The sequence below is a fragment of the Meleagris gallopavo genome, chromosome 4 (assembly GCF_000146605.3).
Source record: "Meleagris gallopavo isolate NT-WF06-2002-E0010 breed Aviagen turkey brand Nicholas breeding stock chromosome 4, Turkey_5.1, whole genome shotgun sequence".
NCBI classification, from domain to species: domain Eukaryota; kingdom Metazoa; phylum Chordata; class Aves; order Galliformes; family Phasianidae; genus Meleagris; species Meleagris gallopavo.
In genome coordinates this window covers 35,431,485-35,458,194 of record NC_015014.2, presented here as the reverse complement: position 1 = coordinate 35,458,194, position 26,710 = coordinate 35,431,485, and the positions used below count along the sequence as shown (strand labels likewise).

Below are 26,710 nucleotides of genomic sequence, written 5' to 3'. Positions count from 1 at the left end.
TTTCCTGAGAAACTGATAGCATGTTTCTTTTTCTTTTTTTTTTTTATTTTGCCAAACATTAATAAGCACATATTTGAGTAGGTTAATCCCATGTTAGCAAGTCAGTGCACCTGAATACTAAGATCTGTCACAGGAATGAAAGCTTCAGAGCAAGAAGTCTCCAAGATAACTGACAGCCTACCTTTTTCATTAAAGTTAATTAACAGTAGCTGTGTTGTTTACAATAATTAAAAATCTATTGGCAATTAGTAATCATTTTTTTTTTTCACTAATCATTTCAGTTTCTGAGCTTACAGCAGGAAGATTGCAGTCAGTCTCCTCTGTCTTGTCAGTCTTCTGCATGCAACTGGGGTTCTGCCCAGACACACTGAGTTGTTATCAAACATCAGCTAAAATGATACATGAAAAGCTGCTCCTAGAGTACTTGTACCTACGCTTAGGACTGTGTACATCCATTTAGCAGGTAAACAGGGATACTTTAACACTCTATTATTCGGCAAAATGCTGATGCTATAGCACTTTAATCGGTGAAGCTGAGTACTTGTTTTTTAAATAGTTGCATAAATAACATTTTCAAAATATTCAGGAAATCATATATGTTAAGTTCAATTGTGTGACATTAAAGCTGGTGCAATGTTGACAGAAAAGACAATAGATACGCATCTGACAGTCTAATTTTCTGTTTATTTGCGAGCAGATAGCAAACTCCCTTTTTCCTCTCTCTTTCCCTTTCTCCTTCGTTTTCATTTCTTTTTTATGGGTATTAATTTGCTCTCTGGTGCTTGAACACTTTCCTTCTGTCCGCCCATCCACTATTCTTGCTGTGAATATGTTCTTAATTAGTGTTCTAAAATATGAGTTTATAAATATGACATAGTAGGTGTGGAGGACTGAGGAAAAACAGTACTAAAAGGGCATAATTATAGTTAAATGAAATGAAAGAAAAAATGAAGCTTCGAATGTTCTTGCTTTCTATTAGATTTTACCATTGATTTCTGCATTAGTTCATTCACACTGTCTCTGAGTTTAAATAATGTTGTCCATTATAACTAGGAACTTTAGACCTCAGCTCAAAAAAACAAGTCTACTTAAATGCTTAAAGTTAAGCATGTGCTTAACTTTAGAATTTTGCCCTTCAGTAGCATTATGGTTTCATGAGAATGAAATATATGCCTTAGTTTCAATTCTATCGTTGCTTTGTGTGGCCAGAATCAAATAATGTTCATAGTGTAATCTCTTAAAAAATAAGTGGAAAAAAAAAATAGAAACAAACACAAATATCAAACAAACTTATTGAAGAATGCAAAAAATAAATCTCAGAAAGCTGTATTGGTATATATGGTGGCTAGAATCTGAAGTACTCAGAATCCAAATGCAAAGTACTAGAATATACTTCTAAGATTGCAAACTTTATTTTGACTTACTCACAGATAGATAAAGTAACTTCCCCATTACTTAATGTCTGAATCAGATTAGATTTGTAAAGGTGCACTTTACAGAAGCTATTGATCTCAGTGCCAAATTAATATGTTTACAGGAGTTAATACAATTTTGTCATAATGGTTCCTGTTTCTTGAAGATCAGTAGACCCACAACTGTACTCTAAAAGAAGATAAGTGGTATTTTTCAAAGTGATTAGATGTCACTGTGGCAGCATCATTCTTTTTTGGCAGAAATAACGTGGAAGAGTTGCATTAGTTGCCAGAAGAAAAAAAAAGTACCCTCCCCCAAATACTGCTTGAATTACTTTTGCAGTGTTTATGTTCTGGTTGTAATAACGAAAGGTAAGAAAAATAAGAACAGCCAGATTTTCTGAGTAAAATTAGAAACGAGACTCATTCTGAAGCACATGAATAATTTAAAATGAAAAAACCCTATATTTCTGGAAGTGTGGTTACTGCCATTACTCACACGTGTAAGAAAGGGAATGTGGCACTGGAAATGGATAACTGCTTCAGTTTCCTCCCCACCAAGAAAAAGGCACTTCTGAAAACTTCTTGGTCAGGAAAGGTTGCTGTCTAGATTTCTGGAGAAAGGAAACCCGCTTCTTTTCATGTGCAGATTGTGAGAAACACTCAAAATCAATGATTTCCAATCAGGCAAAGATCTCAGTGAAGCAGCAAAGCTCTGTTCGGCATTGCAAGGGCGGGCGCGCGCGCCCCCTCGTGGCGAGGGAGAAATTTCGCGCTCAATCTGCGCCATCCGTACCGGTACGAACCGTTTCTGTGAAGCGTGTGACGTCGCTGCTGGCACTCGGTTGGCCGAGCGTCTCAGGCTCGCAATCTGCTCGACGCGGTTGCTAAGGTACGCTTCCATATAAAGTTTCTTACCCACCTGTTGTTCCCCATTTCTCACGCGGGATGGGAGGACAGTGTGTACTGGATTCTCCCTTCCCTGCCTATCTGCCTAAGCTAGTATCATTTCTATCCACCTGGTCAGAATGTTCCAGAAAACAAACACCTGGCAGACTCACTGTACCCTGTGCTAGGCTCTGCCTCAGCAGCTCCGTGTGGGCAAGAATCCCTGCAGCCGTTTTGTAAGAAAGTTTAGTGAAGGCCTGTCCCTCAGTGCTGGAAGTTTTGTACTGCAAAAACATAACCTAACTCTCACAAGATCTGAAATATTTGAACACCTTTCTGCACAGACCACAGGGCAATGTCTAAACTATTTTTGATAGCTGTGCTGAAATTTGGTTTCTGATCTGTTGAACTGGCAATATCCAGGGACAACCACAGGGGCTGGAGAAAGATCTAGCTTGAAGCAGTGTCACTTTTATCTCTTCCCGGCTCTCTGGATATCTATGCCCATAGATCTCAAGATCCTATTCTGATCCTGTTGAAATTCATGAATCCATTTCTAAGTATTGCAGGACATCAAGAGTAGTGCAAAGGGCTGCAGTACCCCTAGGGTATTCTATCTAAACATGTAAAACAAGGGAAAGTAAATTCAACTTAAGGCCATACCAAGAGAGCATGTGATATACCAAATTCTAAGTAGGGTTAAAGGAATTGGCTACAAAAGAAAGCAGAAAGAAGCAAAAGCAAAAGCAAAAAGTGTTTGTGGTTTAATGTCTGCAGTTAATTTTTAGTATGATATTTGGAACAGAAATTTTATGAGCGTTTCACTAGGTAAACCATACATCAATCCCAGGTTGTAGCTGGATTTAAATCCGGATGTGATGAAGGATGTATATTTAGTATTCCAGAGTAGGCTGGAATTTGACTTCTTTCATAAACAAGCATATTTGTTGTGGGTGCTGACAGAAACACTAATACAATTAATGCTGCCAAATTACCACCCAACAAAAGCAGAAAAAAAATTGCAGAACAAGCCTGCTGCTTTGCTTCACTTGAGAAAATGAATCTTTTATTACCCAGATAGTAAGGGTAAGAGAAAAAAATAACAATTACATTTTATTTTGGTTTTATCTGTCTAGGTCTAAAGCTGTTGTTTAAACAACATAGCTTTCCACACAATATGGTTGAGAAACAAAATTTTACTTAGTCATTGGTGTAGAAGAATGCACAGTGTAGAAAGTTTCCCTATTCTGGAAGTGTTGTGTTGCTCTCACTTTAAAAGCACAGATGAGCCCCAGATTGAAAATTATAAACAAGCATAATAACAGAGTTACACTGACAGGAATGATCATATAGCATTTTTTATAAATATTAGTCTGTAGTTCATCTAACAGCTTTGATGATTTATAGATCTGTAATATTTAAGGTTGCTGACTCAGCCCTTTCCATGGTCATTGGTTCTCATGCTTGCTTGTCCTCAGAGTTAAAAGTTCTGCCGTGTTTACCTAAAAGTGAGTTGCTATATTGTTTAATTTGCAAACATAATCTAATTTGAAAAAGTAACACCCAAAAGTTTTTTTTTTTTAAATCAGAACAGAGAAATAATGTCTAGTATGCTCATTTATAGGTTTAAAGCCAGTTTAGTTTATCTGTGAAAATAGCTTGATATTCCTAGATGACCTCAATAGCAATTGAAATACCTCCTAAGTCATCCCAAAGGTCTTCTTGGTTACTGTAACAAACAGAACTGTAACCTTGTTGCCAAAACTACTGCCCCACCAGCTTGACTTTCAGGAGCTCTCATACGCTTTCCCTAAGGCATATATTCTAGCTTGAAATTCAGCTCTTCAGTTCGAAAGTCTTTATTTCTGAAGGATTTTTTCCTTGGCTGTCTCTTTGCTTGTTTATTTATTTATTTGAATCTGAATCAATCTTAATGTGTGAAAATAATGTATGTTTAATTGTCAAGAAATGTATATATATGCTAGCTGATTTTGCAAACTCATAAAAATTATGAGAATACCTTATAAAACTTCAGATTGCATGCTGCTTACTCTCTGCTTGGTTGGACATCCTTTGGACAGTCTTCCTATCAGGTTGTTTATTAATTTGCTGAATTTATTGTTCAAAACTTGAACTTTTCCCTAGTTTTTATGGTGTGTTTCTCCTGGCTATTTCTGGGGTAGGATGACCAGAAGGCTGTGTTGAAGAAAAGGATCTGGGGGTGTTGATCAATACTCAACTGAACACGAGCCAGCAATGAGCCCAGGTGGTCAAGAAGGCCAAGGCATCCCTCCTTGTATCAGAAACAATGTTGCCAGCAGGAGCAGGGAGCTGATCCTTCCTCTGCTCAGCACTGGTGAGGCCACATATTGAGTACTGTGTTAAGTTTGGGGCTCCTCACTATAAGAAAGACATTAAGCCCTGGTGTTCATCCAAAGAAGTGCAATGAAGCCAGTGAGGGGTCTGGAGCACAGGCTTTGTGGGAATTGGCTGAGGGAACTGGGGTTGTTCAGTCTGGAGAAGAGGAGGCTCAAGAGAGACCTTATCAATCTCTACAACTGCAGGAAATAAGATTGTGCTGGGGTGGAGGTTGGCCTCTACTCCCACATAACTAGCAATAGGATGAGAGGTTATGGCCTTATGTTATCCCAGGGGAAGTTTGGGTTGGATATTAGGAAAAGCTTCTCAAAAAGACTGGTTGGCACTGGAACAGGCTGCCCAGGGGAGGTGGTGGAGTCATTGTCCCTGGAGGTGTTGAAGAAACATACAGATTGGTACTTAGGGATGGGGGTTTAGTGGGCAGTCTTGGTAAGAGGATGATTGGACCAGATAATCTTGGAAGTCTTTTCCAACCTTGGTGATTCTCTGATTCTGTGTTGGGGCTCAGGACACATCCTCCTCATACCAGGACTTAGTAATGGGGCTCAGGGCAGCTCTGTGCTGTGGGAACCTGTCCCACAGGAGAGGCTCCTCACTGGTGCCATGGAGTGGCACAAATAAAAAGATGAGAGGAGTGAGAAGACTGGCAACTTCTGTTGCCTTGATAACCAGGCACTGACACCTCAGTGCTCAGATGGAAGTCATGGGTAGGCCAGTATTCACCATATAAACCCCAAACCTTAGTCCTTTTAAATTTTGAACTTTTTAGAGCAGCACTATCTTTGTTCATAAAGAGATGGAGCAGTAAGATCCAATTCTGTGGTGATTTTCTTTTCAGTCATAGAATTGAATCACAACCATAAAAATGGATATTGATTGGGGCATCAAATTTAAAAGTTGAATACAGCTGGAAGTGAAAAATAATATATCAAATTCTGTAGTTAAAATATACTTTAGGAGAGTAGATTTAAACATAAGACAGAAATAATGTAAAGGAAGATCTAGTTCAAATCTATAGGTTGAGACGTCTCAGAAGGTTTGAACAAACATTTTCCTTTGCGTCATGCTGATAGTGTTGTGTGTATGTAATGGAAGGTAGATCTGATTTTAAGTGACTAAAATTACATTGTTTGGAGAATGTCAGTTTTTTTTCTTCATAATTTCATACTCCAGCTGTTGGCCAGGAAAACAGATTATTGAAAAAAATCCTATTACTTCAAGATCCTGAAGAGCAGTACAATAACTCCACCTCGCCTCACATCTTTAACTAATTGTAAGTAATGTGTTACAGATTTTAAACAAATGCGGTTTCTGAACACTTGAAAGGCACATTTCAGATTTAATTGCAGGAACTCAAACAGAGAAATTAGAGTTTAGGCTTACAGTGCATTAGCTATTGTTTGTGTGAACATTGTTGTTCAGTGGCAAATTGGAAGTTGTGTATATCATTTTGGAGAAGATTATTATATGGGCGATCAAAACAAAGGAGGCTGTGATCCAGGCTTTCTTACATTAAAGCAAAATCAATAAATCTATATGAAACTTATATTTAAGGTGGAACTTTAAGCATTATTTTTTCAAATGCCATGATTATTAATAATGGAAGTTCATGATGAAAAGGTCAAAAATAGTTTCTGCTTATCCGTGTATGCTATGTACAACTTGGATCCTTTTTAATGCCAATGACAGAAAAGATCTGGCATGTTATTTAGAAGGATAGGTTTGGAGGAGACCAGAGGTGACCTCTGTGTTGCAATAGAATCATACCCACATAATAACAAAGAGCTGCCACCACTGCAGATTAACTTCACAATCTTTGTGCAGAAATTGTGTCCTTAATACTTAAAGGAAACACAAAGAGGGGAAAGCTGATTGAAAAGAGCAGATCAAGGGCAGGAAAATAATATAACGCTCTCATGGAGAGTGTTCAGCTCAACATTTTTTTGTTTTACTTATCTAGATAGGTTGATTCCAGATGTAGAAAATTCTTAACATTCTGTTGTTCAGGAAAATGTAGAATTGATATTGCTGTAACTGGAAACAATGATGGATTTTCCTAACTAAACTATTACCTCCTTGGATCTGCCTTCAAGAGAAAAAAAAAATCTTACAAAAAGAAAAAAAAAAAGGCCGTTTGAAATGAAAGTTGTCTTTAGTGCTGTTTAAAGCAAGAAAAACAGAAATAATTTGTGATTTCTAGCTGCAGCATTCTCCATATGGACAATTTGCTGCATCAAGTAAGCCCCTTAGGAAAATAGATTGTTTTAAAACAAAAGTAAAAAGGCCAGGCATAATTCAAGTCAGCTTTTGATTCAGAAAAGCATGCGCTTTAATTTACGCATATGGCAAATTTAATGTATTCAACAGTATGAAGGTGAAGGAATTAGATGATTTGGCAGGTCACTGGCAAACTTTCTCTTGGTTTGGACATTCTGGGGCCTTTATGAAAACTCCCTGATGTCAGGTGCGTTGCACTGCATTTAGAACTTACCTGTTCTTGCTGCTAAAGCTTGCTGTTCAAGCTGAAGTTAAGCTGGCTATAAGGGGTGAATTAATTTCATGAATACAAAAAAATGTAGCTTTACAAAGGCCAGGTACTACAGTTACAAAACGCTGCTACTGTTTTCATGCATGCTGCTAACTGTTGGAAAAGGATAATATTCTTCTGAAAATTTGGGAAAGTCTTCAGACGCATTCTTAGGTACAGCCTGAGAAAGACTTGTAACATTTGACTTCTGGAAATGAGCACATGAGACTTTCCATATGCTCTCAACAAAGCATGCAGAGCTCTTTTTTTGTTTGTCTTTTGGTAAAAAGATGTTAGACAGCATCTCTGTCGGGCAGGACAAGGGAGGATGACTATTCATTTTAATAATGAATAGTCGCAAAATTGACCTAGATACAACCTGCAGTTTTTATATTGGAAACTTTTGTCCATGTTTTAGCTGATCTAATGTTCTTTTACGCATTCCTATTGGAAAAAACTCTGGGCCCATCAGTTTTCTGCAGACTGTTATTTTCAGTAACATCTCACATGTAGTTAATGTCCCCGAATGATTAGCTGTGAGAAAAGTGTGGGCATAAGACAAGTTTGAACAAAGTTCCCTGTTTGTTATCTTTGACATCACATCAGGTGGTTTATTTGCTGGATACATTTGTGAGGCCTTGCAGTGCACAAAATAAACCTGTTCCTTCAGATTTAAATATAACTTTTAATTGTTTTGTTGCTGATATAATATCCTAATCAGCATCTTATCTGTGGTTTATAGAAACGTTGTTATAAACATGCAGCTTTAACCTTCATTGATTTCAAGGACTCTGTCATTATCCCATTTTCTAGGGCGAAGTGATTTGTAATTACTGAGTATTCTCATGTTTAATTTGATGTGATAAACCTGAAACTAATAGATAAATGGGCTCACTTCATTCTGAGACCAAAATAATTTGTAGAAAATAGAAAAGATGGAGAAAAGACATTTGAAAGTAACATCTGCGGGCAGTACCTAGAAATATATAGTTCACATAGGAAAATATCATTTTAACAAGGCTCACCTGCAATTTAGTATCAGACCATGACATTGTTTCTCCTATGCTTTTTGTTTTTTTTTTTTTTTTTTAGTCTCTGTGCTGGAAAAATTCCATCAAAGGAGGTGGCCATTTCATCTGTTGAGGCAAACTTCTAAACATAGGGCACACTGCACTAATAGGAGTTCCATTATTCATCGAGACATTTCCTTTATACCCAACTATTTGTTTTGAAAAAGGCATATGAATTGCAATTTCAAAACGTCATTTCTTTCTCTGTAATAGTACTACACCTGATAGTGTAAGCTACCTACATAATTCCATTGTTCTTTTTTGATTTTTTTAAGTCTCAGTTTGTAACACATGCATTAAAAAATGAACTCCATTAAATCAGAGTTTGTGTAACCCAATTCTATCTGGTTCCCATTCACCACTGCCATTAGAAAGGCAGTCAAGTGTCATATACTTAGCTTGTGCAGCACTTGTTACTCCTGAGTGCAGATTATCATCAGTGAAAAATAAAGCCAGATGAACAACAATCAAACCATTTGCAGGAGTTAAAATTTTCCTTTTTCTTTATCCTCTTAATGGTCCTTGAGCAGCTATGCTTGAAACAGCTGGTCAGCCTCAGCCTAAAGAGTCCTGGGGACTATTTGCGTCATTGCTTTTCTTTTTAAGCATTCTGCTTTAGGACTAAATTGCAAATTTGGAGATCCAAATTCAAAGTGATTTCCTGTCTTGACTTGATATCTCTGCAGATGTTAGCCCTTGCAAACTGCACTTTTACCTGATCCACTCTTTAAGTGCCTTGTAATCAAGACAGTATTATTGTCCCATCTCAAAACCTACTGTATGACATTGCAAAATGCGTATGCTATAGTGCCACTGCTCAGTGTGAGTTGAAATGAAAGATGCACACATAAGAAGAGATGAAATGAAGAATGTTGAACTACGTATTATACCTTCTGTTGTACATGAAGTTAACATAAAAATAATGAGCTAGTCTTACAGGAAAATGTTCTGGCAGTGCATCATGCTGAAAAATCTTTGCCTAAGGAAAATGCCTCCTTGTAACTGACTGGTTTTGTCTGTGCCTCAGTGGGGTTGTCACTTATTTAAATTTATTTATTTCATTTTCTGTTTAAGCCTGTATTCATCTGTTGTCTTTTTAATTATATCTGTATGAAGATGGTACAGTGTAGTGGAATTCCATAGGTATGTTGGTGGTTAGGAAACATCAGCAAGAAACCTCTTCAAAGTATAGCAGAAACTCTAATTCCAGAAACTTCAATGAAGTAGAAGCTCTTGGAAGATACAACAGCATTTTACCAGTAGATAAAAAATATAGCAACTGGAAAAAGTCCATAGGTATGGTAGATGTTCTAGTATTTGAAACTCTTTTCAATTCCTTTAGTTAGAGCAATATTCCTTTTTTGAAAAGAGAAATCCTCTGATACAAATATTTTTATTCTTTCCCTCGTGGTGCTGGATCATAGACAGAGAGAAGAGAAACTGATGGCAAAATTCTAAAATGCCATAAAGAGTTCTGTGGTTTTTCTTTTTTGTGTGTGGGTTTTTGTTTTTTTGTTTTGTTTTGTTTTTTGTATTGCTTTTTTTTCCTTTCCAACTATCAAATATTTCCTGAATTTTCTGTTAGTAGTGTGAGGCAAAGACTTTGTGACCAAGATCAGATGTTTTGCTTCAAAGAGGGAGAGGGGTTTGTTATTTCCTGGCAGCTAGCAAAGTTACTGATGTAGCTCAAGGGGCTGAAAGAGAGACGGGTTCAATCCCGTGTCTGTCTTCACAGTGTTTCAGGTATCTGTAGAGGATCCTGCAGTTCATTACAGAAAGAAAATACTGTGGAACTCAAAGTGTTGCCAGTCCTAACTTATCTGGCAAATTGTGTATTACTTGTGGTGCATGCTGGTAATAGTCTCTCTCTGATGTCTAACTTTTGCCAACAAAGAACAGGAATCCCAGAAGCTGATAGCTAAGTAAACAGGTCCTCTAGCTCAGATGTTGGTAGCTGAGCATTGTTTATGAAAGTCAGGCAGGTGATTCCTGCTGAGCACAGTACAGGTATGCATACAGCAGCAGCTCCCTGTTTTAGGCTTTGGTTGTTTTGTAACAGCTGCACTCTGTATATTTTCAGACAGTATTACAGAAATTCAGATCCCTCACAGCAGCAGACACCTACACCTCAGTGAGGGAAGATAAGGGTCATAAATGCATCAACAGAATCTTGAGCATGACTTGGATTTACTATTAATCATTCATCTTTGCACTGAATCTTAAAAAGGACTTGGACTCTACAATGCTTTGTCTTTGGGTAGTGGGCTGTTGCATTAGCCTGGAGAGCCTGTACAAGCTGTCTAGGATTCCTAGGCAGTGCAAGGTTATGCCTATGCTGTATATCTCAGAGAGATGGGAGCATGAGCTCAACGCTGCCCACATTTGGCTGACTGTCTAAGGGGATTCAGTGCAGTTGACATGCCAAGGAAAAAGTCCCCTGAAACAAAAATGGCCATTGCACAGCGGCTGAGAGCTCTCCAAAACTCTCAGTATACAGGAGATGCTGAGTTATACCATGTTCCTTGAGGCACTCCTCAAGAAAATGCCATGAAAGTCTTTCCATGAACCTAGAGGTCTGGAATGACTTAGTTGCTTTCTTTGTAAAGCATATCTTCCAAGGGAAGAGGAGGTGTTGTGGAAATATCCCTCTCCTGATCACTTCTTCGCAGTATTTCACTAAGTAAATCACCTCTTTCTGTTATTATAATGAGTAAATAAACAAGGAACAGGAAATACAGAATCTTTTTTATTTTCTGCTTGAGGTTCTTCATACCTTCATTTTTCCGCACATTTTGAACTTAAGGGGCTAGGGTGAATGTGGAAGTCATATGACTACAAAAGATGACCAGACAATCTAAGTTTTACTGCAGAATTACTATCCAAGCAAACGGCTCAGAGGGAGACTTCAGGCAAAGTAAAGGTGTCTGTTGTTCAGTGACTGGAATGGATATCTGAAAGACGAAAATCACAGCTTCCTGTCCTTGCTCTGGGGATTGTACATTATATGTTATGGATTAAATGATGATATTATGTGTTAAATAATGACTTATCAAAATTCTTGTTAGCAAAATGAAATTTGGGTTGCATACACAATCAGATTTGCATTGAGATATAGACAAGAGCTTAACTTATGGATTAGTTCTGGTTTAGACATTGCAGCTGCTCAGTCTTGTCTCCAGAGTAGCTGTAGGGATTGCCCAGAGATATGATCTTAGATATTTTAGCTTCTTGGAGGTATAAAAGAAGAGCTTACCTAATTCTGGCTCAGACAGCAAGTAACTGAGGTGCTTCTGAATTGCAGTTTTGATTGTCAATGTCATGTTCCCATTTTATAAACCTTTAGCATTTAGAGGATGAAATAATACCATGTCCTACTCTTTCTGCCTTCTGTAACTAGGCTGAGAAGGTAGAGGTCTGTGGTAAACCGCATTCTGGCAGAAGTATTGATGATCATGTGGGTGTTGGTTGAAAATCCTTTTTAATGTCTCTGCTTTATAATAAGCAGCCATAGATTCAGTAGTAAATCTATCCTTTTAAATTAAAAAGAAAGCGTATTGCTTCTGCAGATGTGTTATTCTCTGTCTCCATGTGCACAGGAAGCAAATTTTATATCTGTATCTATAATGATTGAAGTGATTCCTGTGTATAATGTCAGTGTGCACATATTAGCATTCACAAGCATATGCATACAGTAAAGTGCTTCAGGATGTTTTAGAATAAAATATATGTTACTAATGTGTTGCCAGTAATGACTTTGTCTCCTAATGGCATTTGTAAAATGCTCATATTTAAGCAACGTCTTTGGTTTTCCATTGTGATTAAACTAGGTGGCCATTTAAATTCGAAATGGCACAGTGTTAATGCTCAGCACTATTTATTATCAAAATATGCATATGCATGGTTAGCTATAAGTGCTGAAGTAGTGCATTTAATTCTTGTAACGTGCAACCTGGAATTTGATCAGAGATAACATCTTGAATGCAGCCTCTGATTTTGATTAGTCGCACTTACACACTAAGGTAGAGACATTTCGTATTACATGATCAACATTTTAACTCCATTTGGCATAAAGGTAGAATATTTTTTCTTGCATAAAATCCTGGTAAATCAGATAAGAATTGATTATTTATGTTGGTTTAATGAAGTAAGATAGTTGATTTCTGACTAATGCATTGGAAAGTATTTATGTAATAGAGAGTCCTGCCATCATAAATCATTTTGCGGTGAGTGCAACAATTTTTTTTATTGGAGGTCACCAAAGTCAGTTGCAAAATCAATTCAAATCAAATCACACGGCTGCAGTATACATCAGAAGATTGCAATGGATTAATACACTTACATATTTGCTCACCATACATGCCTAAATTAAATATTAGCTGTTTACATGAAGATGAAGTCACCTTGCATTACAGCCCGTTAATATGATTTTATGCCAGGCAGGCCAGGTACAAGCTGGGGTTTACATTTTAAAAAGTAATCTGTTCTTTGGCCTAAGAATACATTGCTTGTGTTTTTTCCATTAGGAGACCGAGATCCAGTGTTGAAAATATCTTGAATTGCTTTCACAGTTAAACTACTTCTTTTGCCAAGAAAGTTCTGATTTGAACTTTTAAATGACACCTTTTTGTGTAGACTATAGTAATACCCGTGGAGAAGAATTGCTGCAGTGGGTTTTGTGGAAACCATTTCTGCTACCCCTGCAGCTCAAGTTCAGACTTACTATCCAATGTTTGCATTTATTTTTTCAGAGGCTGGCACTGGGGTGTGTTGCTCATAAACATAGAATGATGGCTCTTTAATTTTTTTCATTAAAAACACTGAAACTGAAATTTCCTCCTTATAATTCTAAGGGAAACATTTTTAAAAGTCTGTTTCTTCTGATATTTTTTTTACCTTCGGGAAAAATAAACAGACACTTATTACTCATTCTGTCCAATAAATAAGATTGTCATGTGTATGTTCCTTTTCTTCCCTCATTTATCTCCTCTTCGATGATATTAATTGAAGTCAATAATTAAATAAGTAACAATTGGAAGATTTTACAGCTGCTAGCTTGAAATTTAAGTTTCTTGTGTCTTTCTGGACTCAAGAGTCCAAATGTGATCCTTTGAAAAGTAGCAAGGTAGAAGAAAGGAACACCTGTGTGACTGATTTATATCCTAAAGCATCTTGTAGTTAGAACTAACTCCAAAGTATTGGTGAATGGCAAAGGACATGGGACAGAAAGTGGGAAACCTCTGAGCAAAACATCAATAAAAAAGTCAAAAAACCTCTCTTCAGCAGCAGAAATACTGCTTAGTGTGATACTCTAATGGAGAGAACTTCCTCTAATATTTATGAGCATCTACTATGCAGAGTGTGCCCTAACAGTCCTGTATGTGCAGGAGGGAGTCAATTTATGCATTGCATCCTGTATACCACCATGATGCATTTTATCAGTGTTAAGGGTAAAACCTCTATCTTGGAGTTCAACAGCAAAAGGAGCTGCATTACCTTCATTGATCAGCACTGGCACAGAATTAAACCCCTGACCACGTCCATGCTGTTTTCCATAAACTTGCTGAAATTGGAAGTAAATGGGTACTGTTACAGTGCATATGTACTGAAAGCAACCTATTATGTAAGGTGTTATTTGATTGAAATAAATCTGAGGAAGGAACCAACCTGATCAAGCACCTTTACTGCAGACAGTAAGCACCCTGGGAGCCGCAGTGTAAGAATAATGTAGATATATTGGAGTGGGTCCAGAGGCTACAAGGATAATCAGAGAACTGGAGCACCTTTCCTGGAAAGATAGATTGAGGGGGCTGGGTTTGTTCAGCCTGGAGAAGAGAAGGCTCTGAAGAGATCTCATTGAAGCCTTTAGTACCTAGAGGGGGCCTACAATAAAGCTGGAGATGAATTTTTTTTTTACAAGAGCATGTAGTGATAGGAAAAGAGGAAATAGCTTTAAACTGAAAGAGGGGAGATTAGATAAGATATTAGGAAGAAATTCTTTACTCAGAGGGTGGTGAGGCACTGGCATAGGCTGCTCACAGCAGCGGTGGAGCCCCATTCCTGGAGACGCTCAAGTCCAGGCTGGATGGGGCTGTGGGCAACCTGATCTAGAGGGCTGCAGCTGGTCCACAGCAGGGGATTGAAACTGGATGGTCTTTAAGCCCTTTTCTGTCCCAAGCCATTCTATGGTTCTGTGATTTGATGAAGTGATTTGCAGCTACATAGTGTCATGGACTTACCACCTGGCGTACTTCTGTTGCCACTGCTAAAGACAAATAAGTAGGCCCCATCAAATATACTGGCTGTATTGAATCACTGGTTCATATATCAGTAATCTCATGGACCTTCAAAACTATTTACTTGGTTAACAAAAGGGTTTCTGAATAGGTAGCATTCTGAAGTGCGCTGTTCAAAGTGCAAGCAGTAAACTCAATGGCAGGCATAATTATCATGTCAAATAGATTAACAGCCATTCAGTTCATGGCCATATAACTAAAGGATGTATTTAACAAGGCCAGTGATCTAAATTTAAGAGCAAAAATGCCAGTAAAACAGCCTAAATTTAAGTCATTTCCCAGGTTCTGCAATTACCAAAAATTAATTGAACAATAGAATTGCCCCATGGGGAATTAAATAAGGCAAGAATTCAGCCTTCTTTTTCCTTACTTTTATTTATGAGTTAAGCTTTGAGCCATGTAACAAGGACAAAATCTTCTATTTACACCTGTGTCACTACATTTTGCTCTCAACATGAAATGATATGAGCAATACAGAACCACTTTTCATTGGTCTGTTGCCCCTTGAGCACAGTAATACAATAAAATGGGAAGAAGTAATATAAAATTAGAGGAAGAAAATTTTAAACCCATTCCTGAGACTTATAGGCTTGTATGAATTTAACAGAATCACTTTCATGTTTGCTAGATCCTTTCTTATAGTTCAGAAGTGAGGATCTGCATATTGCCATCTATTAAAATTGCAAATAATTTGAGTCAAAATAGATTAAGCTTCATAGTAAAAAGTCTAATTTACAATTTATGACATAGGAGTGCTAATGTAAGTGAACTCTTAAGATGCTAAAACTTGTCATATCTGATAAATGAGGCACCTAAAAAAGGTCTCAGCACTAACATATGATGAATGTAGACTTACATTTGGTGTGCATTTTCCACCAATTATTGTTATCCCCTAAACTCCTGTTTCGCTTGAAAATTATGATGTTCTGAAAGCCAAGAGAAAACTGTACTTAGAAATTTGCTGTTAAAAATGCTGTAACACAGGAATAAACAAAAGGCCTACTGGGAGCTGACTAATGGAGTGTTTCCTTGCATACATGAATACCCAATGCAGTGCAGGCTGAAATCTAAATCTTGTACATCATATGATCAAAAACCCAGTACTCAGTGCTAGAACTGATTTATGTGAAACATCCATTACTTGCCATCTTCTTTTTGTGTTCTGCTGGAAGGCCAAGTCTGGTGTTTTCTGCTGTAAGACATTAAATTTAATGTAACTGAACTCAGTGCAAAGTGAGTAGTCAGTATTTCCTGTGCTAAATTTACCTCTAACAGAAGTTACCCAATCTTAGCTGATATAATTCATTATATGAAATATTATTCAAAGTAGTGAATTTATTCTTAATCCCATCAGCTTTGTCTTTAAAGTAACGCTATGATACTTCTGATGAGAACTAGTTTTAAAGAAGTTCGTACAGACTATGGTGGTAATTGCTGTGAAAATGGTTGAAAGTTTGGTAAATTTTTCCTGCAAAAGTGGATTTAATTTTTCTCACCTTCATAATATGGTTCTCTCAGGTCTATTTAATCCCTTCTATTCTTTCCATGATAGATTTCCAAACTGGAACTTACAGAAAGAAGCAATAATTTTGCTTTTCCTCAGTGTGCAAAGCACTGGAAAAACACAGACTGCAAAACATGCCAAAACATGCTGGATTTTACCAGGTGTCAATCCCGCAAATCTCTCTCTTATTAAAGCTGTGAGGCTTTTTGCTGCATAAAGACTTTTAGCTTTTCTCAAAGTGAATTATCAATTTTGCAATCAGTCACCAGTTAGCATACAATTATTAGAGACGATTGTTATTTCAAAGTTATGTGGCTATGGTTATAAGAATGGAAACTCAAAATATTCTTATTACTAGTGGCATTATGATATAAAGACCTAGGAAATGTGATTTTAAATCTACAGCTGGCTGCTATTGAATCACTCTGAAACAATCTGAAAGGTGATCTTTCCTATGATAGAAAATGAAGTTCTCTAAAGACTCAGCCACTTACCTAAGGAAAAAAAAAACAAAAAACAAAAAACAAAATAGCATATCTAGATAATGATATTTCTAGCACCAAACATTTCAGCATATCAGTGAGAAAGTTAGACAAAATATCTCTCTCTCCTATTGGAAGAGAAAGCATGCTGTGTATATGCATTCTTAATAAAATAAGCAAATCTAAACATTTCATGGAGAAACTAGGAGATAATAAAAGTCATTTTTGAGGACAACAGTAAATATACATTTACAGAATGAAAGATTTCAGAAAGGAGAGTGATTATTTAAAAGAAGCACAAGCAAAGATAGGGACATTGACTAATTTGGGGAAGTGTTTATCTGATCACATCCTTTCTGATACCTGATGACCTATTTATGTTAGCCAGGACATACTTTTCTTCTTCATGATTTATACATCTTTGTGTATATACATTCTCTTAATATGTCATTGTCCTTTTCAGTTTTGTAAGAATTTTATAAATTCAGCCACATCACTTTATATTTAGCAATAATATTTGCAGCATTCTCTTTTTAGGCTCCAAAGTTTTTGCCTTCCTTTAAGCCAGTAGTGTAATTCATGTTGATCGCCTTTTTAACTTCAGAGACCGATAAAAATTTTTATATGTTGCTAGTCCTTTTTTAGTAGCAGCCATCTGAAATCTTGTGTGGCCCTACCTTTATTCCCTATTTTACTCCAAAATAAGTCTCTAGATTTTTAGCACATATAAATATGGCAAGTCGCTTTATAAAATCTGGAAGCTATGTGACTTCATATTTCTTCCTGGGGGAGCTCTCACAGAATGTGGCAAAGGGATTCTCTCTGTGGTGTTTCTTCTTCCCTAACAGCTAGAAAATTCTTATATTTGCATTCTGTTTTGGTCTTATGAGTCAGACCCCTTTTTGCGCTAATGGATAGTCAATGAATGTGTTAGTGTGACATCGTGGAAAGTATTCTCATTTAGTATTACAAGAGTTATACACACTTAGAGAAAAATATCCCCTCATGACATCAAACATTTAGATGCAAGTCCTCAAGTACAGGATTGTGTGAGGAATGGTTTGACTATTTTATGCTTGTTAATATTTTATAAGAGTTTTCTGCTAGTGCAACTTATGTGTTTTCCAGCACAGACTCACGTAGCCTGAGCCATACAGTAAGGCAGGCTGAAAGCTGAGGTCAGTGGTCCATGCAAATCCTATCAAATATGGTGTATTGTTTTGCACAGATCAGCCAAACCCAGCCTAGGCAATCCTTGTGCAACCATCAGCCTTTAGCACGGGACACATTACCCCCTGAAAAATAGTCTTTCAAGATAGCTATGGAACAACATTTCTCAGCATAAAATATGTTGCAAAGATGGAGGTTTCACCTACACTCTCACAGAAGACCATTTACTGTTCCAGATCAAATAAATTTAGAAGAGGAGGAAGCTGGGTGAGAGCTGTTGAGGGGCTTTGCTGCCTGCCCCAGCACTGGGAGTGCGTTAATACCTGCCCAGCTGTAGGAAATCAGACAATCAGGAGCATCTGTTACAAAAAGCTTGAGGTTAGAAGATATAGCTCACTTAAAGATAATATGATGTGAGTAGATCAGAGGAGAAGCAAGGGTGAAGTATCCTTTTTCATTATTCTGAAGGTGTGTGTGTATTGTACTGGCCTAGAAAGTTAAGTATTTTAATACTTTCCATGAAAGAGGTGTTATGGATTGCTATGGGGGTGTAATGATTTCTCTGTGCTGCAGGTGCTGGAACACCTTAGATTGGGTGTGCGCTGTGTGCAGCCCTGTGCAATTGCAGCTAGGGGCTTTCAGAGCCACCCAACAGTCTGGGTGTGGGGGACAGCCAGGCAGTATCTCGTGGAGATGCCTGTACTGGTATGGCTTCATCTGTCTGTGAGTTCACTGTAAGCCAAAGCAGGATTTTTGGTATTGTGCTGAAGCCATGAGTTCTTCCTTTCTTACTCTGATGTTTCTTTTCAAAGTATTTGGCTATGTCAGAAATGCAGCTATCAAGGAATGAGATATATCTCCCTGTCCATAAATTCTATTAATCTGCATGTTTGGGTAGTCTAGTTGTTTGTCCCTCTGTATATCTTGTACAAACTTCTCATATCTTCTCTGTAAAAGAGCAGGAAGGAGATAGATAGTATTTTTTTTTTTTTTTCCCCCAAAGTAAATTCCTGAAGAACATAACAGTGTGTATTTAGTATGCCTGAGAAAGGTTAATTAAAGGACTTGCACTGTTTTTTTGTTGTTTGTTTGTTTGTTTTTTAGGGGATATCTGAAATAGTTAAGAACTGTATTATCCTGGTCGTATACTTGCTTGTATTCTGGCTGCTTATGTTTTAACATACTGGTGGATGGACTAGAACCTGTGTCCCCCCCCTCCTCACCCGATTTAAGGGTTAGCAGCTGAGGTAGCACTATGTCTTTTTGGAGATCATGCTGTTCTCGAGACTCCTTAAGCCTTCAGAAATGGTAAGTTGCTTTTTCCTGTGTCACTTTCTAAACTAAACGGTGACTAATACCTTTACAAGAGTGTTCCTATCCTGTGCCTTCTGTTGCTATGCACCTGCGTATGAGCATCAAGCTGCATCTGGCCGACTTTACATCTTCTGCCCGTCCCTTACTGTTAGGTTCATATCGTTTTTCAAGGTTAGCATTCATAAATTATTTACCGGTAGTTCTGTGTTTTCTATAAACTGGTATATAAGTGCCTGCTTAGGAATATATATATTTTTTAATATTGCCTCAATTCAATGTAATGAGAACTAGGTCAAATGGTGTAACAACCAAGGAGGGGAAAAGGAAATGAAAACTGATCTCTGTAAACATGGACAGAAATAGACTTTGGTTTTGGTAGTAAGGAAGAGCCTTTTATGTTTTTTTTTCATCTCATGGAAAAAAACTTATGTTTCTTTCTGAGAAAAGCTAATGCTGCAATAACTGAAATACAATGTAGATACAGCAAACTGAGACACTGGATTGTGGTGGAGAGGAATAATTAATGCAAAAATTCAGTGAGCTTTTAATGCCCAATAAACTTTCTTTCATGTCTACAAACTGCTTTCTGGGAACCTTGAAGTGTTGAGTCCTGCACTTGGTAATGCCATCTCACGTGCTGGAAAGGCTTTCTACCTTCTTTATGCACATCTTGGGGAGTTTTCAAGTCAGACTTCTAGATATATTCAAAAGACAATGAGAAGAGCCCTCTACTGTCAAGACTGCACACGTATGAAGCTTCTCACATTTACTGGGTCTCATGAAAAGCAGTTTTACATTCTTGTGGTCAGATCCCATCACAAATTGTGCTTTGTGCTCTGTCTCAGATGTATGTGCAATTGGGACAAAATCTCAGGTTTGGTACAACAAAATTAATCTTTATCTAAAGAAAACATATTTTTCCCTTTGGGATACTATTTTGAGAGCCAGAATATAAAGCACTGACTGAACAAAACCAAGTATAGGTAGTGAGTGATAAAATGTTCCAAATACCTTCATGAAAAAGATGTTGGAAGAAAGTTTTGTTGCTCTCTTGGTGAGAGACCTCTTGAGCAGGCTGCAGCAGTCTCCTTCATTCAGGAAAGGAAATAGTGTACTGGTGGGAGTTGACAGGACGAGGAAATGTCCTCAAGTTGCATCAGTGGAGGTTCAGTTTGGATGTTAGGAAGAATTTCTTCTCTGAGGGAGTAATTGGAGCACTGGCACAGGCTGCCCAGGAAGGTGGTGGAGTCACTGTCCCTGGAGGTGTTCAAGAAATGTGTAGATGCGGTATTTGGGGATGTGGATTAGGGAGCACTATTAGTGATAGATGGATGCTTGGACTAGATGATCTTAGATGTCTTTTCCAATCTTAATGATTCTGTGACAGCTCTTTCACTGCACTACTTTTCAATAATGAAGAGAGGCTTGTCATACAACTTTAAATGCTTCTTGTCTTAAATAAGGTCGAACCTAAAGTTTTTTCTTGATTACCTCAGTAGAACAAAAGATGGCAGTTTTTTCTGTATGCAGGGAGTTATACTTCATTGTCAGCTTGTGAATTTAGGTAGAAACTCACGCATCACTGCTTGGCAGTGGGTTAATATAAAAATAAATGTACACGATGCTGTATAGGATGTCTATCATGAAAGTGCTCTTCTGTAACATGAGGCCTAAAAGCTGCAGTAGCTGAAAATTTAATGTCCATTATAGCGTAGAAGACTTGCTTTCAATTAAGTTAGGTGTAGAACTTAATGAAAAGTTTAGAAGAGGACTGTTTTCTTCATGCATTCTCTGCAAACGTCAGAGCAACTTTGCAGCCTGTGACTGGGAGCTAGTAGAAATCTGTTCCTTCCAGAATCTTCTTTTCAAAACATGCTTGTGGCACAGTTTTTTTCCTTTAAATTGTTTAATCCTTAGGAAGCAAATTCTGAAGTAATTTCCTGTCTGCATCTTCTAGAATTGTATGAGCTATGAGCTCCTTATTTCCATTAATATTTGCTCACTAACTGATATTTTAGTTTTTTCAGTTACTACAACAGTATATAATAAATTCTTAAAGAAGAGCAAATACAATTTCTGAATGCACAAAACATCTAAAAGTATGTTGCATGCTGTGACAGACTGAAGTACCAACACCAGCCTAGTATTATCTATTCCACTTCTTACAATAAGCAGGAGTAGCTGAAAGATTTTGCTTTTATTTCAAAAGCAAGTGCAGTAAGAAGTTCCACAGAGGTTGCACACAAGTCCAAGAAGGAAAAGTGTGACTGGCAGTTTAACTTCTGATCTGGCTTCACCTTGATTTCTTCAGGTACCAGTCTCTGAAGCCATATTGACAAGATCTCTGAACTTAATGAACTAGCTTTTATTTTTTCCTCAAGTAGCTATGGTTGACTTTCGTTTCCTTACTCCAGTTGTGTTCTAGAGCTTCGGCATGAACCAGAAGAATCTACAACAAAAGATGTTCTGGTTTCAAAGACATTCTGTTTTCTCTTGAGGTTTCTATGCTTTTTAGAATACTCCTTCCCCTGACATTTCTACAAATGGAAAGGGATACTGAAACACTGTATGGAGCCAGGATACTCCTCACCAAGGGCTAAGGGATGTGCCTTTTCCTGTGCTTGACTAGAACTGGGAGAGTGGGGTAAGTGCAGGTGTGAGGGAAGGAAGAAATAGCAGAAAAAAGAAACGAGGAGTGAAAGAATGTGAATGTCCACTGTGCTGCAGCATTACTCAGATCATGTTCTGAACATTAAAGTATTCTTTCTGACTGATGCAGTTATGCAGATGATGAACTGTAGGTCTGCTGACTTTCTGACCTCCTCAAAATGATGATACCCATATCTAGCAAAGAAGCATCAACTACTATATTACCTGTACAACTTAAATGCAACTCTGCCTGGTGATGCTGATCACGCAGGTTTTTTTTCTTCTGTTATACTCTTTTACCTGAGAGGATCAATGGTAAATAATGTTGATGTCATGTATTCTATGGAGATGGATTTTTTTTTTTGAGGGAAATGAATGGAAGTAGATTAGAAACTCTGAAGAACAAAAGAGAAAAATCTTAGCTTTTCTGAGTTTAGGTGGATGTTTGTAGACAAAAACTAGTCTCACCAGTAGCCAGGTGAGATTTACCTCACACCACCATGCTTCAGAATGTGTGTATGGACATCCAGTTATGGCTGGACAAAAAATAGGTATTCTGTATGGAAGAAACAAACTCTTCTGGGGAGAGGGAAAAGAGGAAAGAAGGTGAGGAGGAAAACATAATTGATATTTCTTGAAAATGACAGGCTGTTCTAGCAAGAACTTCTGGCTGAAATACTGGCCTGAGGCACTTGTCTGGAATGGACTATTACCTTCCAACCAGTTCAGCTTTTGCAAAACTATCATCAACAAGCACTGAGAAGTGTCAGCTGTAGGCACAGTTAGGAGGAAGTGCTTGAGCTAAAATCCTTTCACATTTATTGCTATGCCAGAAAAACTATTCCTGTTGGACATGAACTGTGGGCTATAGGGAAGGAGATGGGGTGCAAGCTGGCAAACTTGGCAGCGCTGCACTTAGAGATGATCAAATAAAAGCATTTATTTGATTACCTGTTTTGCTGCCTTGCTTTCTAAGGTTTGTTGGCTTTGTTGTTAGCTTTGGTGTTTGCTGTTGCACACCAATATACCATTTAGTACAAAATCAAATGGGATTAACTTTTTGTGCACAGCTGAGAAACTGCTGTTCATGTAGTGTATAGTATCTGGTTGATGACATTCAAGCTCATGTGAATGTCATGACTTTCCACAGAGCTTTCAGAAGAACTGAAAAACATGTTCTGTCTCTCTGCAGTGAATAAGTGACATTTTTTTGAACATGTGACTAAAGATGCAATTATGTGTATTTGTTAGGAGCACCTGAAGCACATTCTTCTGTTGAGAGATTAGTTGTCACTGGCTTTATAAATTTATACTCACCAGACTTTAAGCATCTGAGCTGGAATTCAAATGTACTTGTCTTATTCTAAACTTTTCTAACTCATTCTTTAGAGAACAACTGCTACCCTTCAGAAAATCAGCAGATGATTATAGAAAGATTTTTGTAGACTCATAGAGTCATTAAGGTTGGAAAAGGCTACTAAGATCATACAGTCCAACTAGTAGTGTATCACCACCATGCCCACTAACCCATGTCCCTAAGTAGCACACCTACACATTTGTTGAATGCCTCCAGGGACGCCTCCAGTGGTCTCACCATCTCCCTGGGCAGCCTGTACCAGTGCCTGGGCACTCTTCTGGAGCTGTTTTTCCCAATATCCAACCTGAGATATTATTCATTGTTTACCAATGAAGAAACAAAACTAAAGCTGTAGGTGTGGTAGTGGTGGAAATCTTGTTTTCTGAAAGGTGAGTTACTACCAGAATTTTTGTCAGTAATATGGAAAGTGTTTTTTCGATGCCTGTTTGTGCTTGGCTTAGCATAAAAACAAATCTTGAGCATCATGTCAGCTTTGAGTGTGTTATAACCTACTGAACCTTTAATGAAGAATTATTTGGTGCGTACAAAGTTCTGTACAAAATCATCTAAGAAATATGATTTCAGAACTTTTGTCACTAACATTTAGAATGCATGAGGATGATCTGCTTCTGTGGGGTGGGATATGGGAGAAGGGGGAACCTAGACAAGCAGCGTATAAGCAGATAGTTTATTGTGAAGTTTATGTCAAAGGGTTGAAGAATAAACAAGAATTAAAACTTCAGTCTGAGAAGCAGCATTATTTCAGAGAGCTTTCTGGCTCCCTAGACACGCTTTTCCAGCAGTGCAGAAATAGTATCTTCAGGCAGAACACTTGTTCTTTGGTAAATGTGCATACAAAGTTCTTTGATATAGCAAATATGAAGTAGAAAGTATTAAAATAATTAACACGATAATTTCCATTGCTCTAAATAATATTTACTCTTTGATACTGACAAAACTATTAATAACAGATGTACTTAATAGGCATTGTTAACTCTTGGTGATATGATTACAAGTATCTACTCCTATTTTGGTAAGAAGTCTGTCCCTCTTGGAGGGAATAAGGTGACATCTTGTATGTACCATTGGAATCTACAAAGCAGTATAACTATGAAAGTAGTTCATAGAACATCAATTACAAAGTGAAATCAATTTCAAGTCTTTAAAAAAACCTGAATAATTGTGTACACTTAATGTGCAGTTAACTTGTTGCAAATTTTGCAAGTTATAGAAAGCTTTTACCTTAGCTATTTTTGTAAAGAAGGTTTTTATTGTGACTTAAGGCCTAATACTATCAGGTAAAGAGCAGCCTCTGATTTGTCTGAGGGGTAGGAATATATGCCTTCTAGGACAAACAGTAGCCTCTGAGTTAATCCAATCCTATTCTAATTTAATTTCATACCAAATGCTATGCTATGTAAAATACACAACGTTTGAGATCTTGCTGCTATAAATGCTGAAGAAAAGCTAAATAGAGACAAACCTATAAATGCATTTGAGTATCTTAACTGCGATTGGAAACTAAGACAGAAAGTTACCCAGTGTTTTTCTACTGGGTGATGTGGTGGTAGTACCAGACTGAAGAAAGAACAACTAAGAGTTTAACAGTGGATGAATGAGAAGTTTGTGGGGCTGTGTGGGGATTTTATTCTACAGGGGTTTAAGGAGTCTTGGTTTTTTCTCTCTGTGGAAGTGCTTTCCTTGTAACTGAACAGGAATCTAAAGCAACTGGAAGACTTTATCTGAGGTGATATACAGCCACTTCCTTCCCCTCCTCTCTGACATGCATCCTTCCCCTTCCTGTTGCTTTCTTTTAGTCCTTTCTAACACACTCAATTATTCTTACTGCCCATGTCTCCCTCCTGTCAGGGATGTTTACATCTGTCCCAATATTTCCATGTTCTTTTCTATGAATGATTTTCTCCTCTTCACTAAGACAAGGGAACACAGCAAGAGTTATGCATTACATAACTTCTTGCCTGTACATGGAAAATTGTTAGCCATCTGCAACAAATTGGGTTTTGTTTCGGCAGTAACTCTTGAGTGTAAAAGAGGCAGAGCATGAGGAGGAAGAGTGTAGAAGATGGAGTTCAGGAGAAGTGGTAGTTTGGTGTTGTGTGCTGTAGGAAAGGATCTTTTCTGACACTTCATACACTGAAATGTGCAAGAATTACCTTCTATGTCATAAAGACAGGTTTCATGGTTTTATAGGAATGAATGGAGGAAGTATTGTGGAGCCCATTTGATCTTCCCATCCCCAGTTCAGCAAACAGTTCAGCATCCAGAATAACGTTATTTGTAATGTGCACTGTAAGCTGGTTCCAGAACAATAGTAACCTTGGAGGCTTATAAAAAACCTAGAGGAGCTGCTGTAATAACAGGGAAGTTTCAAGGTCGGTGGTTCTTTCTCTATTTCATTCAAAAGAAAAAAATTGTGAACTCCTTTTTTCCCAAGTTATACTGATGAAAATGTTACAGTTTAAAAAAAAAAATAAAAAAATCAGACTTATTTATACAGAACTTCATGAATATTTTGCTGCAGAATTATTTTTCTTAGTAATAAGGGAAATTTATTTAGCCGTTATCAGTAATAGTGCATCTTAGAAGACCTGATGTTTTTAGAGCCATTTAATCTCTTTCTATGTCCCAGAAAGCAAACAGTATCATGAATTTCTCGAATTATTAGCAAGATTTAATTTAAAAATGCACAACCAAGCCATGTAAACAGGCAAGTGTTACAGTGATGGTTCAACAGTTATGGAGCTGTAAAGTTTATGTTAATATTTTTTCAGTTAGAGAGCTTTTCATCTTATACTAGGATTATACAAGTTTATTCTTAATGTCTAATTAAGTGTCAATTTTTTTTTCTCTGAAATGACTTGCACTTTATGTAGTCAGGTAAAGATTGCATCTCCCCAGTAACAGCATCTTAGGACATCTCTAAACCAAGTAAAGAGTTTGAAGTGTATCAATTGTTGTTGAAGTTTCTTTGGGTATGAGTTCTATTGTCTACCTCACAGTGCATTTGCTTATACTGTAGGATGGCAGTGCATGCTTTACCATATAAAGAGATGATGCTGTTAATCAGCTGACTTCAAAGGCAGAAGTTGCAATGAAAATGTTAAATATTTTCTGTTTGTTATAGCTTGGAAAGATTAATGCATTTTTGCTGCCTTGTGTAATAACGATAGGCAGCTATTTGTTTTTTTTTTTTTTCCTGAGATTCACGTTGACTGCAGTCTGTTAGCTAGCTGTATTTCATTAACTTTTATAAACCTCTTGCCTTCAATAACAGCAAATGAAACTCTGGGACAATGTCTCCCTCTAGGCCACAGACAACTCCAAGTTCCAATAATTCAGTGTTGGAGTTGAATAAAAGACAAATTATTCTGTCATGTGTCAGTAGCTACAATACATCAACCAGTAATACAAGGTACTTACTGTGCAAGAAGTGGGGATATTTTCAATTACTGTCAGCCACTTAATTATCTCAGATGCTGAGGTGTGTGAAGCTGTGCAGCTCATTGTGTTTTATACAACACTGTTTCCTGTTTGGCTCAACTGTGGATTTCCTGTACCCAGGCACATGGAACAGAAACAAAACATGAGGTTTTAGTGGTTTTCGGTGTTAACTTTAGAAAGTTCAACATGTGATGTAACTCTGT

At 37.4% G+C, this 26,710-nt stretch overlaps 1 long non-coding RNA gene across 1 annotated transcript in view; it reads left to right on the top strand.

Annotated features, from left to right (window-relative positions):
* Positions 1–2,205: 2,205 nt before the first annotated feature.
* The window catches only part of LOC116216567, a 188,238-nt gene continuing 163,733 nt past the window's right edge, over positions 2,206–26,710 (top strand). Inside the window, exon 1 of the long non-coding RNA XR_004159608.1 lies at positions 2,206–2,304. This is a non-coding gene — a long non-coding RNA (uncharacterized LOC116216567). The remainder of the gene's footprint in view (positions 2,305–26,710) is intronic.